Consider the following 15,982-nt stretch of genomic DNA (forward strand, 5'->3'; position numbering starts at 1 on the left):
ATCAGGGTGGTGTTCTGTGGGTGGGGACTCATGTGATTTCCCATTGTCATGGACGGACCACCATCTGGTTAAGTTTGGACTCACAGTCACAACCCACCTTCGCAGGGGCGAGGGGCCCATTAGAATAGTCTGCCCGAGAAGGTTATTGGATCCAATAGGGTTCCACGAAGCCTTTGAGGGATTTAGTGTTGGCTCTGCCGGTGATCCTGTTGATGCCCTGGTGGATAACTGGAACAGCAAGCTCACCAGGCAGTAGACATGATCACACCTAAGCGTCCTCTCTGACCCGCTTCAAATTTGGCCCCTTGGTATACGGAAGAACTATGGGGGCTGAAGCGGCGAGGTAGACGACTGGAGCGCAAGTGGAGGAAGACTCAACTCGAATCCGACAGATTACAACATAGAGCACATTTGAAGATCTATGCTCTGGCAATACGGGTGGCAAAGAAGTGATTCTTTTCAGCCCATATTGTGTCCGCAAGTTCACATCCGGCGGAGTTGTTCAGGGTTGTGAGAGGGCTAGTATGTGCCCCTCCTCCCTTGAATCAGAATTTGGAACCATCTATTACTTGCTGTGATGTGTTTAATGATTTTTGTGTGGATAAAATCTCTCATATTCAGGCTGACTTGGATTAAGACCCCACAATTACTGCAGTGTCTGAATCGGAGGTGTCCAGCGACTCCTCTTATGTAGTTGGGCTGGATCAGTTTCAGTTTGTGACTCGTGAGGATGTGGACAAGCTGCTTGGGGCGATGCGGCCTACCACCTGTTCTCTTGACCCTTGCCCGATGTGGCTAATACTATCTGGCAGGGAGGTTGTTGTAGAAAGCCTGGTAGAGATCATAAATGTTTCTCTGAGGGAGGGCAGGATGCCTCCTTGTCTTAAGGAGGCAATTACTAGACCACTTCTGAAGAAGCCTGCCCTGGATTCCTCAGAGTTGAGCAACTATAGGCCTGTCTCCAACCTTCCATAGCTGGGCAAGGTAATTGAGAGGGTGGTGTCCTCCCAACTCCAGGCAGTCTTGTATGAAACTGATTATCTAGACCCATTTCAGAGTGGCTTTCGGGTAGGCTATGGGGTGGAGACTGTCTTGGTCGGACTGATGGATGGTCTCCAATTTGGAATTGACAGAGGAAGTGTGACTCTGTTGGTCCTTTTGGACCACTTGGTGGCTTTCGATGCTATCGACCATAGTATCCTTCTGGAGTGTCTGAGGGGGTTGGGGGTGGGACATACTGCTTTGCAGTGGTTCCACTCTTACCTCTCAGGCAGATTGCAGATGGTGTCCCTTGGGGACTGTTGTTATTCAAAAACTGAACTTCGGTATGGTGTCCCGCAGGGCTCTATATTGTGTCCGATGTTTTTTAACATCTACATGCAACTGCTGGGAGAGATAATCAGGAGATTCAGTGCAGGGTGTTATCAGTATGCTGATGACACCCAAATCTATTTCTCCATGTCAACATCATCAGGAGAAGGCATAACCTCCCTAAATGCCTGCCTGGAGGCTGTGATGGGCTGGATGAGAGGTAACAAGCTGCGAATGAATCCAGATTAGATGGAGGTACTTCTTGTACAGGGTTGGAACTTGGGAGATGATTTTGATCTGCCTGTTCTGGATGGGATCACACTTCCTCAGAAGGAACAAGTACGCAGTCTGGGGGTGCTTCTGGACACAAAACTCTCCCTGGTGTCCCAGGTCGAGGCAGTGACCAGAGGTGCCTCTTATCAGCCTCGGCTGATACGCCAGCTGCATCCATTTCTTGAGATAAATGACCTCAGAACAGTAGTACATCTGCTGGTCAACTCTAGACTTGCCTACTGCAATGTGCTCTACATGGGGCTGCCTTTGTACGTAGTCCAGAAACTGCAGTTAGTCCAGAATGTGGCAGCCAGGTTGGTCTCTGAGTCATCTCGGAGAGACTATATCACTCCTATCTTAAAAGATCTAGCTGCCGATAAGTTTCTGGGCAATGTACAAGGTTTTGGTTATAACCTATAGAGCCCTAAACAGCTTGGGCCCTGGGTATTAAGAGAACGCCTTCTTTGCTATGAACCACACCGCCCTTTGAGATCATCTGGAGAGGTTCGTCTGCAGTTGCCCCCGGCTTGTCTGGTGGCTACTTGGGGACGGGCCTTCTCCATTGCTGCCCCAAGGCTTTGGAACACACTTCCTGCTAAAATAAGAGTCTCCTCATTTCTTACAACTTTTAAAAGGGCAGTCAAAATGCATTTGTTCACCCGGGCTTTTAATTAGATACTGCTTTAATTGTGTTTTAATAGTTTTAACTTTTTAAATCTTAATTGTTGAAATGTTTTAATCTTTTATTCGTGGTTTTATTGTCTTGTAAACCGCCCAGAGAACTTGCATTTTGGGCGGTATAGAAATACGTTAAATAAATAAATAAATTTGAACCAACAGGGATCATAATGGGGATTGTCAGTCCCCATGTAACTTGCAGGTGATGTGTATATTGATACAGGAAAAAGTCTCCATCTGGCAGCAGCCTAAGGAAATGATGATCCTGCTATTTGAAATGTTCCTAGGTTCCTACTGCCTTTTATTTGATGTAGTAGTTTAAGGCTGCAGTGCATGCTTACTTGAGAGCAAACCTCGTTAGCACTTTCTGAGTAAGCGCACTTAGGATTAGGCTGTAAATCTGCCAAAGTGGAGGCCTTTTCTTTTTATGTGATCAGGCATAATTGGTGGCTTAGTATCTTTATAGCACTTTTCAGTTACACTGTGGATAAAACAGCAAATTTGGGGTGGTAGGGGTGGTATTTTAAGACCTTATAATCACATTTAGGCTAGGAGCCATTACGATTTTTTTGTAGTAGTCAGGAATGTTTACAGACCAAGGTAGCTGACTGACTGTATAAAAACATGTTTTTGAAGTCATCCAGTATTTCTCAGCCGATTCCATAAAACTGAATCTAGTTTGATTAGTCAGGGAATGGAATTGTCCAACAACAATGATATCTATGTCTGTGGTGTGTCTAGACAGTTTTAACACTTATCACGCAAAGCACCATGCATATGTTCCACAATCCTTGTATCTGTATGATTGCAATTAGACACTGATACATTTGAACCTGTTGTTATTATAGACCCATCTTTTGGAGAGTTCACAAGCAAAAGCACCTGATTGGGCAGTGGGGATTCCATATGCAGATAGGGAAGAGGAGTCTGTGAGAGCAGAAGCATCATGGTGATTGGGCAGTGGGGATTCCATATGCAGATTGAGAGGAGGAGCCTGTGATGGTTTAGGTCGGTTGGAATGCAACTGTTACTGGTTGGAAGATGTTCTGTGTGTGTGGGTGGGCAGGGGTCTGCGAAGATTGGGGTCATGAGGGAGGAAAGAGCCCCTTCAGGAGAAGGAGGCTGCCGTTGTGTGAATTAGATGAGGAAACAAGATGAACAAGATCTGTTAATTCAGCAAGGGAGGGAGAGAGTGGTGGGGAGGGGAAGAGAGAAAGAAGGAAGGGTGAGGAATGGGCCCAAGCCTGTCAGTGGCCCGAGGGGAACGAGTGGCCATAGCGATGCCTATTGGCAGCAAGGAAGGGCCCAGTCAACTGCTGCTGCTGTTTGGGGCTACTAAGGCCATTGGCGGAGGGAGGTGGGCAGGCAAGCAAGGGACGGGTCCGGGCCTGTCAGTGGCCTGAGGGGAATTAGTGGCCATGGTGGTGGCGACAGCGAGGAAGAGCCCGGTCAACTGTTGCTGCAGCTGCTCCTATGGAGAGGAGCAGGAGTGGGGCTTGGGTGAGGGAGGAGAGATCTCTGAGGTGAGGGGAGCAATCAAGTACTAGCATGCAGATGCTCTGCGCGGGTTAAGTTAGTATATATAGATTTTTGTAGAAAGCAGAGGCACAATGTGAAAATATGGTATTTGGCAACCTTGATAGAGACAGAGAGTGAGTACAGATACAACAAATATATACTGTTTTTCAACAAAAAGTTCCCAAAGCGGTTTGCAAACAAACAAACAAACAAACAAACAAATTGGCTCCCTGTCCCTAAAGAGCTCACAATCTAAAAAAAATAGACACCAGCAATAGCCACTGGAGGGATGCTGTGCTGGGGATGGATAAGGCCAGTTGCTCTCCCCCTGCTAAATAAAAAGAATCACCACTTTTAAAAGGTGCCTCTTTGCTCAGTTAGCAGGGGCAGCACTCAGGGAGGGAGAAAGTGGGGGCTTGATTATTCTAGCAGTGGGCAAGTGTAGAATGTGAGAAGAAAAGTGGGAGAGTCTCATCAGGGAAGAATAAAGTCTCCTACTGTAGTAGTTCTGCCAGAGCAGCAGGCAAGGAGAGGTCTATGGGGGGTACCAAGCAGGTGTCTTGAAATTTTGGTCCATGGCCATTCAGGGACTGAGGCACATAGAAACTTCCCAGGTGCTTGAGATGGGTAACACAGAAACTCTAGCAGCAGGTGAGCTCCTGTAATGAGGCAAGGAGGAACATAGACTGCTTGGCGACTAGGAGGACAACTCAGTGTAGCATTAACCATGTGAGCATTCCTGAGAGTATTGCATTCTACTGGTCTGAGGCTCGGTGTATTGCTGCCCCCTGTGGCAGTTTGCTGCACTGCAGCAGGTTTTTAAGCCTTTGGGAAAACCCAACCCAATGGGATCAACTCTTCCTTGCAGCAGGAAAAGTATAAGAAGCTTTCTGTTTGAGGAAGACCTTGAGGCTGTTCTCACGATGGGGGGAAACCTGGCTAAGGGAGCCCAGCCCAGTTTCCCCCCATTGTGATAACTACTGGCTAACCCGCCAAAGTAGCCTGCCTCTAAAATGAGGTTAGCGGGGCATTTTTTTCGATCGTGAGATGCTGCAGCTCCATGGTGCGGTGACTTGCGAGTCCACCCCTGACTGGGAGGTTTCAGCAAGCCTCTGGCATCAGGGATCTCCCCAGAATGCCCTGCACACTCGTGTGGGGCATGCTGGGACTCCTGGGGGCCGGATGGGAACTTCTGGGGGCCATCCCTTCCAGCTCCGTGATGGAGCTGGTAATTGTGTGGGCAGCTGATCTGGCCACCCAGGGGGATGGAATGCTCATATGCGGGAAGAACGGGTCAAGTCTCATATGCGGGAAGAGTTTCATATGCGGGAAGTCTCATATGCGGGAAGAACGGGTCAAGTCACACAAGCCCTGCAGGCTCACCACATTGCTTTTGTGGAGAGTCTGCTTGTCTCACTACTAAGATATCCTTGTTTCTAGTATATCCGCTTGGGTTTTGTTTTTGTTTTTTTACACATGGCATGCTTTTTTAAATCTCTGGCTATTGGTTTGCTCCCTGATTCCTGACTGTCTGCTTGGCTTGATTTCTTGTGTAATGCTGATTTCTGGTTACTGGCTCACCTCCTGACTGTCTGCTTGGCTCAGCTGCTGATCTGTTCCTGGTCTCTGGCTACCAGTTTAATCCCTGATCCTTGACTGGCTATCTGGCTCTCCTGCCAATGTCTTTTTGCTTTGTGCCTCCTAGCAATTGCTGCCAATGGCTCAGCCCTGACAGAGGAGTGCTTAGGCAAGAGAGGGCAATAGCAGAGTGCCTATGTGGATGACATCCAGAGCAGAGCAGTAGAGGAACCGTGAATGCTACTAAATCTGAAGAAACACACACACCCCTCAAATAAATAGGTTTTCCCTTCTAGGGTCTCCTAGCCAGGACTGCAAAAATGGGACAGACTGAGGAACAAAAATGATAATTGGGAATCTTCCTGTGCAGGATCTGGGGAAAATGTGTGGGCAGGATGGTTGTTTGGACCTCAGATAAAGGTCCAAACAAAAGGGCAGTAGTATGACAAATCTAATTAATGGTCCTGGGACTTGCCTGATTGCATTTTGGGCAGTTGCTCTGCTTCTTATCTCAAGACCCCCTGCTTGCTCCATCTGGAATTTGGCTTCATTTGGGTGTGTAGTCTCTCCAGGCTGCTTGTACCAGCTCATGTCTGCATGATTCTACTAAAGAAGTAGATTCTACTAAAGAAGTACAAACTATGGAGTTTCATTCAGTCTTGCTTGGGTCAGAAGCCACCATTTCCAAGATGGAGGGGAGGCTGTCTTGCAATAATGCTCAGCCTTTTAGCAAGTTGTAGTTCCTTGTGCACGTAAGCTATGAAAAACTTATCAGCATAGTTATCCAGTATACTTATGCTAACAGTGAGCAGACAATGAGTAGCAATGGTACCATCCTGCACTTCACTGTCATCTTGTTTTTGCCTTGGGTTGTGGGCTGCTAAAATGAGCAAGGAATTTTTTCCTGATAATATTGTGGATACTATATGCAGTTCTCAGTGTCATTCTCCTGGAAATCCTGGTGCTACTTCTTGTCTTTATCTTCTAGTTTGTGAAGTGAATCAACAATTGAATCATCAGCAGAGTTCCATCTGTCAGATATTACTAAGTCTGGGATGTCACCCAGAAATGGATTTCCCATAGTTTCTATAGTCAGATAGGTTTCTGACTTGTTCATCTTGTTTAAGTGCCTTTTATAATCTGGAGAGTTTGGGAGGATATCTGCGTCATCATCAGGAAAATACTTCCCCTCAAACTGTTGCAGCCTAGCTAACTGTAGGTCAGAGAACATCCGTTTCCGAAAGCAATGGGATTTTAAGTCCATCTGCACTACCAGACAGTCTTGTCTTGCTTGATCATCTGAGAGTACAGATATACCTATTTCTTGACTTACTAAGGAACCAGTGATGCTGATTTTCAGACTCCTCAGTGATTGGATTGGGTAATTATTTTTCTCTCTGATATGTAGTTGGCATCCACTTTGCATAATTCACATGGACCAGGACAAAGAACAAAGGTGTCAGTTTTTCTGAGGATTCAATGTAGTTGAATCTTCAATGCAGGAATCTTTTGTGTCCTGATTATCAGAATTAGTATTTAAAGCGATAGAACAGGATTGCACAACTTCAATCCTCCAAATGTTTTTGGACTACAGCTCATATCCCCAGCCACAATGGCCAAGGATTATGGAAATTGTAGTCCAGCATCTGTGGGAGGGCTGAAGTTGTGCAGTCCAGCCATAGAACAAAATCCCAGAGCATGAAAGTAGTATTTCTATGAAATATTCTGTCATTCCTTACACTTCCATGGAGGATATCTTGTCGGATCCAGATATGAGAAAGACATTTGCTGGAGGTTGTGAAGGGCCAGAGCAGTATTTCATGGAAATGCCTGGTTCTTGTGAGGGGAATTCATATATGAGTTTGCAACTGTACCACTAATTCTAAGAGGACTGCTGCCTAGAGAGATTCTTCCAAGATGTTAAGTGTTTTCCATAGGGACAACTCCATAATGTGTGTCATCTAGCATAAGCAAATGAATAAACTTGCCTGAGTGGCTGGCTATTTCTGCTGGACAAACTTTGCTAAGATAATTACTGGCATTTGTTTTAGGTTGAGAAATTCAGTGGCTTGTGTTATAGGATCCATACCGTACTTAATTATTGCCAAAGTAGCTGATTTCTCATAGAGAGTGCAAGCTGGAGGGTCTTACAGAACAGTTACGAATGAATTTGGGATTAGTTTTTGACTGCAGGTACCATTTTGGTCTATATGTTCAAAGAGACATCAGATTATTTGTTTATGGATATTTACCATTTTGGATTTGTGTCACCAATGCGTTTTCATTCTGTCACCAATGCTTTTTAACATCTACATGAAACTGCTGGGTGAGGTCATCAGGAGATTTGGTGCAGGGTGTTATCAGTATGCTGATGACACCCAAATCTATTTCTCCTCCTCCTCCTCCTCTTCCTCCTCCTCCTCCTCCTCCTCCTCATCATCATCATCATTGTCATCATCAGGAAATGGCATTCATTCCCTAAATGCCTGCCTACAGGCAGTAATGGGCTGGATGAGGAATAACAAATTGAAGCTAAATCCAAGCAAAACAGAGGTGCTCATTATGGGTGATCAGAATTTGAAGGATGAGTTAGATCTTCCTGTGCTGGATGGGGTCCCCATCCAGACTTGTCTCTGGGTAACTCAGAGAGACCATATTATGCCTGTTTTAAAACAGTTGCACTGGCTGCCGATATGTTTCCAGGCAAAATACAAAGTTCTGGTTATTACCTTTAAAGCCCTGAATGGCTTGTGTCTGGGCTACCGTAGAGAGCACCTTCTTCTGTATGATCCCCATCGTATGTTGTGGTCATCTGTAGAGGTCCGTCTCCAGTTATCACCAGTACATCTGGTGGCAACTCGGAACCGGGCCTTCTTTGTAGCTGCTCCTGGGCTGTGGAATGCATTCCCTGCAGATATCTGTAGTTTAAGCTTGCTGTTGGCCTTTAAGAGAGCCTTAAAAACATACTTGTTTAACCTGGCCTTCCAAAAATTTTAAATTGTATTTAGTATTTTAATTGGTTTTTATGGTTTTGAATTGGGTTAAAATTGTTTTTATATTGTTTTAAGCAGTGTGTTTAAATGGTGTTTGTTTTTATGTGTTTTTAAACTTCTTGTGCACCACCCAGAGCCTTTGAATGGGGAAGTCTATAAATTAAATAAATAAATAAGAACGCTCCTAGCCTTAAGCTGAATGTCAGGATATGGACAATCTACATTCAAAATTTGTTGCTTTTTTCTATCAGAGATGGTGGTATGCTACAATGTGCTCTATGTGGGCCTGCCCTTGTGTGTAGTCCGGAAACTACCGCTGGTTCAGAATGCAGCGGCCTGGTTGGTCTCTGAGTCATCTCGGAGAGACCATATTACTCCTGTATTGAAAGTTCTATACTGGCTGCCGATAAGTTTCCGCGCAAAATACAAGGTGCTGGTTATAACCTATACAGCCCTAAATGGCTTGGGCCCTGGGTATTTAAGAGAATGTCTTCTTTGCTATGAACCCCACCGCCCATTGAGATCATCTGGAGAGGTCTCTCTGCAGTTGCCACCGGCTTGTCTGATGGCTACTTAGGAACGAGCCTTCTCTGCTGCTGCCCCAGAGCTTTGGAATGCGCTCCCTGCTGAAATAAGAGCCTCCCCATCTCTGACAACTTTTAAAAAGTCTTTAAAGATACACCTATTCATGCAAGCTTTTAATTAAATACTAGCCAACCCTGCACAGAGCATCTGTGCGCTCTTTGGGGCTGGCGGTCCTCCCGCACCTTCTTGGCTGCCCTCTTCCTATTCCTGGCGGCCTTTCCTGGCAGCAGGGCTGCCTCCTCTTCCTCCTCCTCCTCCTCCTCACTGTGGCCGAGCCGGGCTAGGCCTGTCGTCCCCCCCCGCCAGTGCCGCCTCCATTACTGTGGCCGTGCTCGCCTCTGCCTCCCCACCGAGGCTGGGCCTGGCCGCCTCAATTACCACTGCCTCCATTACCACCGCCACTGCCTCCATTATTGCTGCTGCCACCTCCCCACTATGGCTAGGCCCAGCTGTCATCCTCCAACGTCCTCCCGCCAATACCGGGAACTCTCGCAGCGTGTCGCGAGAGTTCCACTGCAAAAGCTAGCCACGCATCTCCACGCATGGCCAGCCAAGTGAATTAATTATATAGATTGCTTTAACAGTTTTAACATCCTTTGAAATGTTTTAAATTTTAAATTGTAATGTTTTAAACTTTTACTATGTCATTTATTCTGTTTTAAATACTGTTTTAAGTTTTTTTTTGGTTGCCATTTATTTTAACTAATGTTTTAACTTCTTGTATGTTTGCTTGTTATAAACTGCCCTGAGATGTGAGTTTTGGGTGGTATAGAAGTGTGGAATGAATGAATGAATGAATGAATGAATGAATGAATGAATGATATTTTATACCAAAAAAGGACAATTAAGATCAGAATGACTTGGGTGTCTAATGCTGTTGTTGTTTGGGTTAGAGCTATTATATTTACTAGGGAATTGTTGCAATCCAGTTGTTGGAAATAATAATAAACAGGTTGTCATTTTCATATTTATTGCATGCACCTTTCCCTTGGGGTTTGCTTTCATGATTTTTCATGCCACACTACAATGGCCACTCTGCATCCACCAACTCTAACACTCAGATGGTTCCCCACCCTGTTCTCTCACTTAAAAACATACTGGTTCATTTACTGGCTGTAGCTTAGAAGGATGCACGATTTAAACCAGAGGTGTTAGGGCTTATACACAATCCTGGGTTAGGATTTCACTGAGTTCTTGGTACAGGACATCTTAGAAATTCATAGTCCCATTAAAGATGAAACAATGACTTCTAACATCTTTTTTCAAACCAAGTTTCAATTTTTGTCTTAATGGGAAATTGAAATTATGTGTAAGCTATATCTACTCTTTATTTCCTATATATCTCCATATCACTTTTGTAATATTTGTTATTATTATTAACATTTGAATTTTTGAAAACCAGAATCTCAGAATTTCAGGTAAGTGGTTTAGAGCTCTGTTTTGATGAAAAATGTGCACCTTTCCCCCTTCCAGATCAACCTTTTCAGTGGTTAACACCGATTACTATAAAGTATTACAAAATAAAGTAAAATTGCTCTGTAATACCATTGTACAGCTACATATGACTAGTTTAAAATGCCATAGAAATCAGTCCTGTTTCTGAATTGGAGTGGGAACTTCAATTTGGGATTTTGCTGAAGAATATGTCCTTGGACTTTTAAAGATGCTACCATGAACCCAGAGATAAATAGTAGCTTCAGCGATTACTTAAAGGCTTTCAAAACAACTTTGTTGCCAATGTAAGCCAAGTGCTCTGTTTAAAGTGAACTCTCTTGTGAAGTTAATTTCTGCTTCATAAGAATCTTGAATATCGTGCCAAAATAGTAACAAAACAAAACAAAACAAACCCCTCTCTTTACCATTGTTTACAAATACAAGCAGCAAATTGAACAGTACCACAGCTAAACTGCTTTTGAGAATGAAAAAGAAGTTGTGAACTAACAAGGATCTATAAACTGTGCCAGATTAATGTATCTCTTGCTGGTGAAATGTAAATTTGGCTGAATGTAATAATAGATTGGGGATCTGTGTTTTCAATGCCACTGAATGAAAACATATTAAAGTTCTAAGAACAAGCACGAAGGGGGCCTGATATAATGTTTTCTATGATGGGACACCACAGCTGAGTCTACAGATGCAACAGAATAAAGTGAGAATGAGATGTTACAAAGTTGAGGTGATAGAATGAACTCGTATCACTCAGACTACAGCTAGCTGATGAATCTGCTAAAAATAACTTATAAAGAGTAATTTAAATCGCTTCTCATGATCAAGTGGGAAGGGCTACCCTCTTTTACGGGGAGGAAGCCTGAAAGCGCTTACCTCCCCACAGACGATCATGGACAGGGCTCCAGGCAGGTGGATTGGCGGCGCAAATGAGCAGTGGCTTCCCTCCAGCTCTCCAGCTGCATGTTCAGCCTCTCCCAGGATCGCGCGAAGGGGAGTGCTGCCATGCAGTGCCCTGCCCCCAGAGCCCCAGTAAATGTACTTGTGCGATGCATTTCTGGGATTTCCCCTCCTTGAGTGTGCCTGCAAGCAGTCATAGCAGACATATGATTCTGTAACCTGGTTTTTTGGGGTGTGCTTGTGCCTCAAACCTGGGTTCAGCAGTGGGCTGCCTAAGAGGGTTAGCCGCCGCACCACCCTGCCATGTGGCTCCTGCTGGTTCACATGCACAGCAGAAACTGGGCTGGGCTCCCTTAGCCCAGTTTCTGCTGTGCGTGTGAATAGCCTCCTTGGCTCATATCCTGACTAATGAAGTGAGAGTGCGATGTGAGAAGTGCCAGTGCTGCTGAGGGATTCAACTGTGTAGCACTGGGATGCATGGAGGAAGAGAGGCAAATCTTTGTGTTTTCTTAAACTATGTCCCTGAAGGTCATGCAGCCCTTGGGGATATATTTTTGGGTGGTACAGAGGGCTTCTGGGGAAAGGGGAGGCCATAAACATCCCCCCAGTGCTTCTCACATAGCACTTGCCCCTTGTTGGTCAACATGTCAGCCCATGTTTTCCACAGTCAGCAGCCATTGTGGGAAGTCCACAAAGGGTAACAGTTTCTCCCAAATGTCCCCTCCCCACAGCTAGTTTTGGAAGGAATATTGCTTCTTATGGATATGGAATCATTTTCATTGCCCTTTTCTCTGCCTTTCCCAACTCTATGATGGCCTTTTAAAGATGGGGTAATCAGAATTAAACAGTATTTCAGATGTGGCTGTACCATATAAGTGCAATATTGTTGGTCAATATATTGTTGGTCTTTTTCCGAATAATTTGTAGTACAGTATAGAATTTTTGACCTTTATCTCCACAGCACACCAAGTCAACATTTTCACTGAGCTATCCATAGCCCCAATTTTTCTTGAACAGGCAGTTAGTCACTACCAGTTCAGACCCCAAGTTTTATATTACAGGGCTTGTTTTAATGTAGGAGCAGATTCAAAAAATTGTATTCCCTGTGCAGTTTAAGACCACTCTGCTACCTTGGTGTTCTGCCACCTCTCATTTTAATTATAAAAATCACACCCCTTGAAAAAAGAATACACTTCTAAATATGTCAGGAATAAAGAATACAGTATTTTCTTAAACTCTCCCCCCCCCCTTTGCCAAAAGTATCATGGGCTCTTTAGAAAACAAATGTTCCAGTTTTCCTACTAATAACCAAAATTTTCCCCTTCTTTTATTACACAAGAACTTACGTGGCACAGTGGCTAAGTGTGTGAGTTGTGTGCTAAGAAGCTCATGGTTCAGATCTTGCCTCATTTGTAAATTCATTAGGTGTTCTTAGGCAAACCATTGTATCTGCCTCAGTTCCTCATCTACATGATGGGAATGGTAATACTGACGTAATCCTTATAATGTGTAAGTGCTTGGAACACTGAAGTGCTGTATAAATGCAAAATATTTTTATTAGAGCAGACCCTTAATATTACACTTTCTGGAAAACAAGGATGCAAACTTGTGCAGTATATAATAACTGGTTTATTTAGATTTATGTTACACACACGGAGGGCTGCATATCAACGCTCCTCTTAAAGATCTCAGGGTTTAGTATTTATGAGATTTTTTGTCTCGGCCCTGATGCCTACCACTTTATTTTCCTTTCCATTTTATTTATGCGATTTATGATGGGATCACTTAGCTTATTTGCCAACTCATTTCCTCCTCCACCAATAGGCACAGATTTTTGGGTGGGTGGGTGATGATGGGACCTACTCTTTCTGCTCTAAGATATATATTTTTAACTCTTATGAGATGTTTTGAGATATAGACTGCGTACAGATGGTAGGTTTTTTAGAGACTTGGAAGTGGTACTGTAGAGACGTCATAGTCTGTGGTACACACATGCACTTTTTATGCTGTTTCTATTACTTTTAGTGGGCACTTGCAGTCAAATCCCCAGGGGCAGAGGGAGAGGACAGAATGTGGATTTGCCCCATATGTGGCAGTGGGCTCAAAACTGAAAAAGCTGCAAAGTTTGTGCAAATTCTGCTCTCTCAGCCCTTTCTTAAGAGGTGAGGGCTGGACAATTGTAAGGTGGAAAATTTCCACCAGATGAGGGTGAGGGAAGCAACAGGAGGTACCTTACTGCACCAGGGATTAGGCCATGGAACTGAACTTTGAGTCCATGGTGGGGAGAGGAAAAAGTCTTATGGCTAGCAAAGAGGGCACAATATTGCATTTCAGCTCATTGCCACTTAAGTGGACAGACGTGAAGAAATTGTAAATGTTGGAAGCTAGCCCTTGAACGTTTATTGTAACCATTGTGGTTTGTGGATCACTGTAGCTCCACAGGCCAAAAGTGGATATATTAAATCATTATGGGCAAAGTATCTCTCAGTTTTTCTGTGCTTGTTGCAACCAGTAAAGTGTCAGTGGCGACGATCCACAGACCCGCTGAAACCAACGGCAGAATTCCTATTGGTGTTAACGGAGCTGAACTGCATCCCGATGAAATGAAACAATAGGTTCGTTTGATGTGGCTGATAACCAACCCACACGGGATTATGTAATAGGGCACACACAGGACGGGGTTGCGAGGGGTGACGGAAGAGGCAGCGATTTGGGAGCAGGATCGATTCATAGGGGAAAATCGAACGGTTATCGTGAAAGCAACGAGCCCGTCCTTCTGCTCTACGATATGCTCAGAAGTTGGGCTTTTAATTCTTTTAAATCGAGCCTCTCCGAGAAGGAGACCGTGGACATTGCCTTTAATTTAGTGCCTGCTCGGGGGGGGGGCGGCGGCGCTGGAGTACATGTGGTCACATTGTGCTGCACTGTCTGCAGTCCTACCTCAGTAATCACTAATATTGGCAAGAGCCCGCTTCAGGCTTGCACATCTCATCGTACTGAGGTGCCTTTCTTTGCGCAGCGTGGTGGCTGTAGTACCTGTGAGCTGTTGAGAGACCCTGGGGTGTGGGAACTGTGCAGAGGGCCACTAGTCTTGGGTGTGGTTTAGATTTGGGAGGTATGTGTCTCCTACCGAGGAGGTGGAGGAAGTGGCGAATTACTACAGCAAACCTGGTACCAGAGGCTTTTTTATGCCTTTTGATCCTTTGAAACGAACGTGCTGTGATTAGGGGGATTCTGAAGAGTTCCCAATGGGGTGGGATATAAAAAAGGAGTATGTCGCTTTAAGCAGTGCCATTGGGTGGCTGCATCTTTAAAAGGAAGAGGCGGTGGAAAGAAAACTACCTTGAGGTATGGGGTTGGTCTATGCTAATTGAGGAGGCGGTGCAAGGATGAATGGAGGGAGGTAAGGGCGGGACAGCTTACAGGGGAGGAAGGGACCATGTATTCAGGCCTGTCCCTTTAAGGAACCAGTTGATACCATTAGAGCGACAACACGGGGGGAGATTTTTTCCCTTCTGCCCTTTCTCCTTCGGGACAATACCATTACCGTTGCTGGGAGGAGAGGCGGTCTGATGGCTGGAAGAATCAAAATCAGCCCATGAGTGAGCGGGTAGGGGACGTACCATTGCCTGGGTGGGGCGGGGGAGCGCACGATAGGCGGCTTCATTCGTTAAAGGGGGGGGAGGAAGAGGGGCAATGGGCGGTACCATGTGGGAGAGAAGGGAGGCTGGTTGGCGGACAATGGAGCCTGTGTGTGTTTGCGGGAAAGGAACGAATTCACCGTCGCCGGGGGGAGACGCTGCGCCGCCCCCTCCTGCCCGGGGCTGAGAGGTGCCCCCCGGCTGGGCGAGGCCCCCGCCCTTGCTCGGGCAAGCGGTGAGCAGGGGAAAGGGGGGACTCCGCATGGTGCCAGCCCCCGTGGAAACTGCGGGCCACACAGGGGAGGGAAGGGGCAACGCGGAGGAGGGGAACTGAGGGGGTGCTGCCGCTGCTGCCTCCGGGTGACTGCCTGGCTGCTTTGGGGGAAAGTTTCAGAGTTTGGGGGCTGGTCAAAGAACCTGGTGCGGGCGGGCGCGGAAAGCGCGTGGGGGACTGGAAGGAGGAGGCTGCTGTAGGAGGCGGGAGGGGTCGGGGTTGAGTAGAGCGGGGCTGGGGGCAGCTCCGAGTCGCCCGAAAAGCGGGGCGGGGGGAGAAGAAGCCTGGGGAGGAGGCCGGAGGGAGGAGGAGGAGGAGGAGGAGGAGGAGGCGTGTCCTCTGCATGAGGGGGAAGCACAAACGGGTGGGGGAACGTGAAGCCTGAGAAGCTGGGCGGCGGACGGCGATGGGGAGTGTGTGTGTGTGTGTGTCCATGGCTGCCTCTTGACTGGGGAGTGTCTGGTTAAAGAGGGTGCTAAATACGTGGGGGTATGCAGAGATTTGTGTTGGAAGAAGGGCTGGAAGAGAAGGCACACCTGAGTGTGTGTGCCTGGGGATTGGGATTGATGAATGCTTTTCCTGCTCGCGCGCGCACTCTCTCTCACTTTCACTTATTAAATGGGGGGGGGGTTGTTGTGGGTAGCCTCTACAAGAAGATTGGAGATTAAAAGCTTGTATAGGGCGGCGTGGGGGCTGCAGTGGGCCTTTGGGCTGATTGGGAGAATAAAAGTGTAGGTTCTGAACTCGATGGATGAGGAGGAATAAAAACGGGGGGGGGGGACGAC

At 46.1% G+C, this 15,982-nt stretch overlaps 1 long non-coding RNA gene across 1 annotated transcript in view; it reads left to right on the top strand.

Moving 5' to 3' along the window:
• Positions 1 to 14,976: 14,976 nt before the first annotated feature.
• LOC128349773 (uncharacterized) overlaps positions 14,977 to 15,982 on the top strand; it is a 33,918-nt gene continuing 32,912 nt past the window's right edge. Inside the window, exon 1 of the long non-coding RNA XR_008318987.1 lies at positions 14,977 to 15,158. This is a non-coding gene — a long non-coding RNA (uncharacterized LOC128349773). The remainder of the gene's footprint in view (positions 15,159 to 15,982) is intronic.

The sequence above is a fragment of the Hemicordylus capensis genome, chromosome 3 (assembly GCF_027244095.1).
Source record: "Hemicordylus capensis ecotype Gifberg chromosome 3, rHemCap1.1.pri, whole genome shotgun sequence".
In the NCBI taxonomy this organism is placed as follows: Eukaryota; Metazoa; Chordata; class Lepidosauria; order Squamata; family Cordylidae; genus Hemicordylus; species Hemicordylus capensis.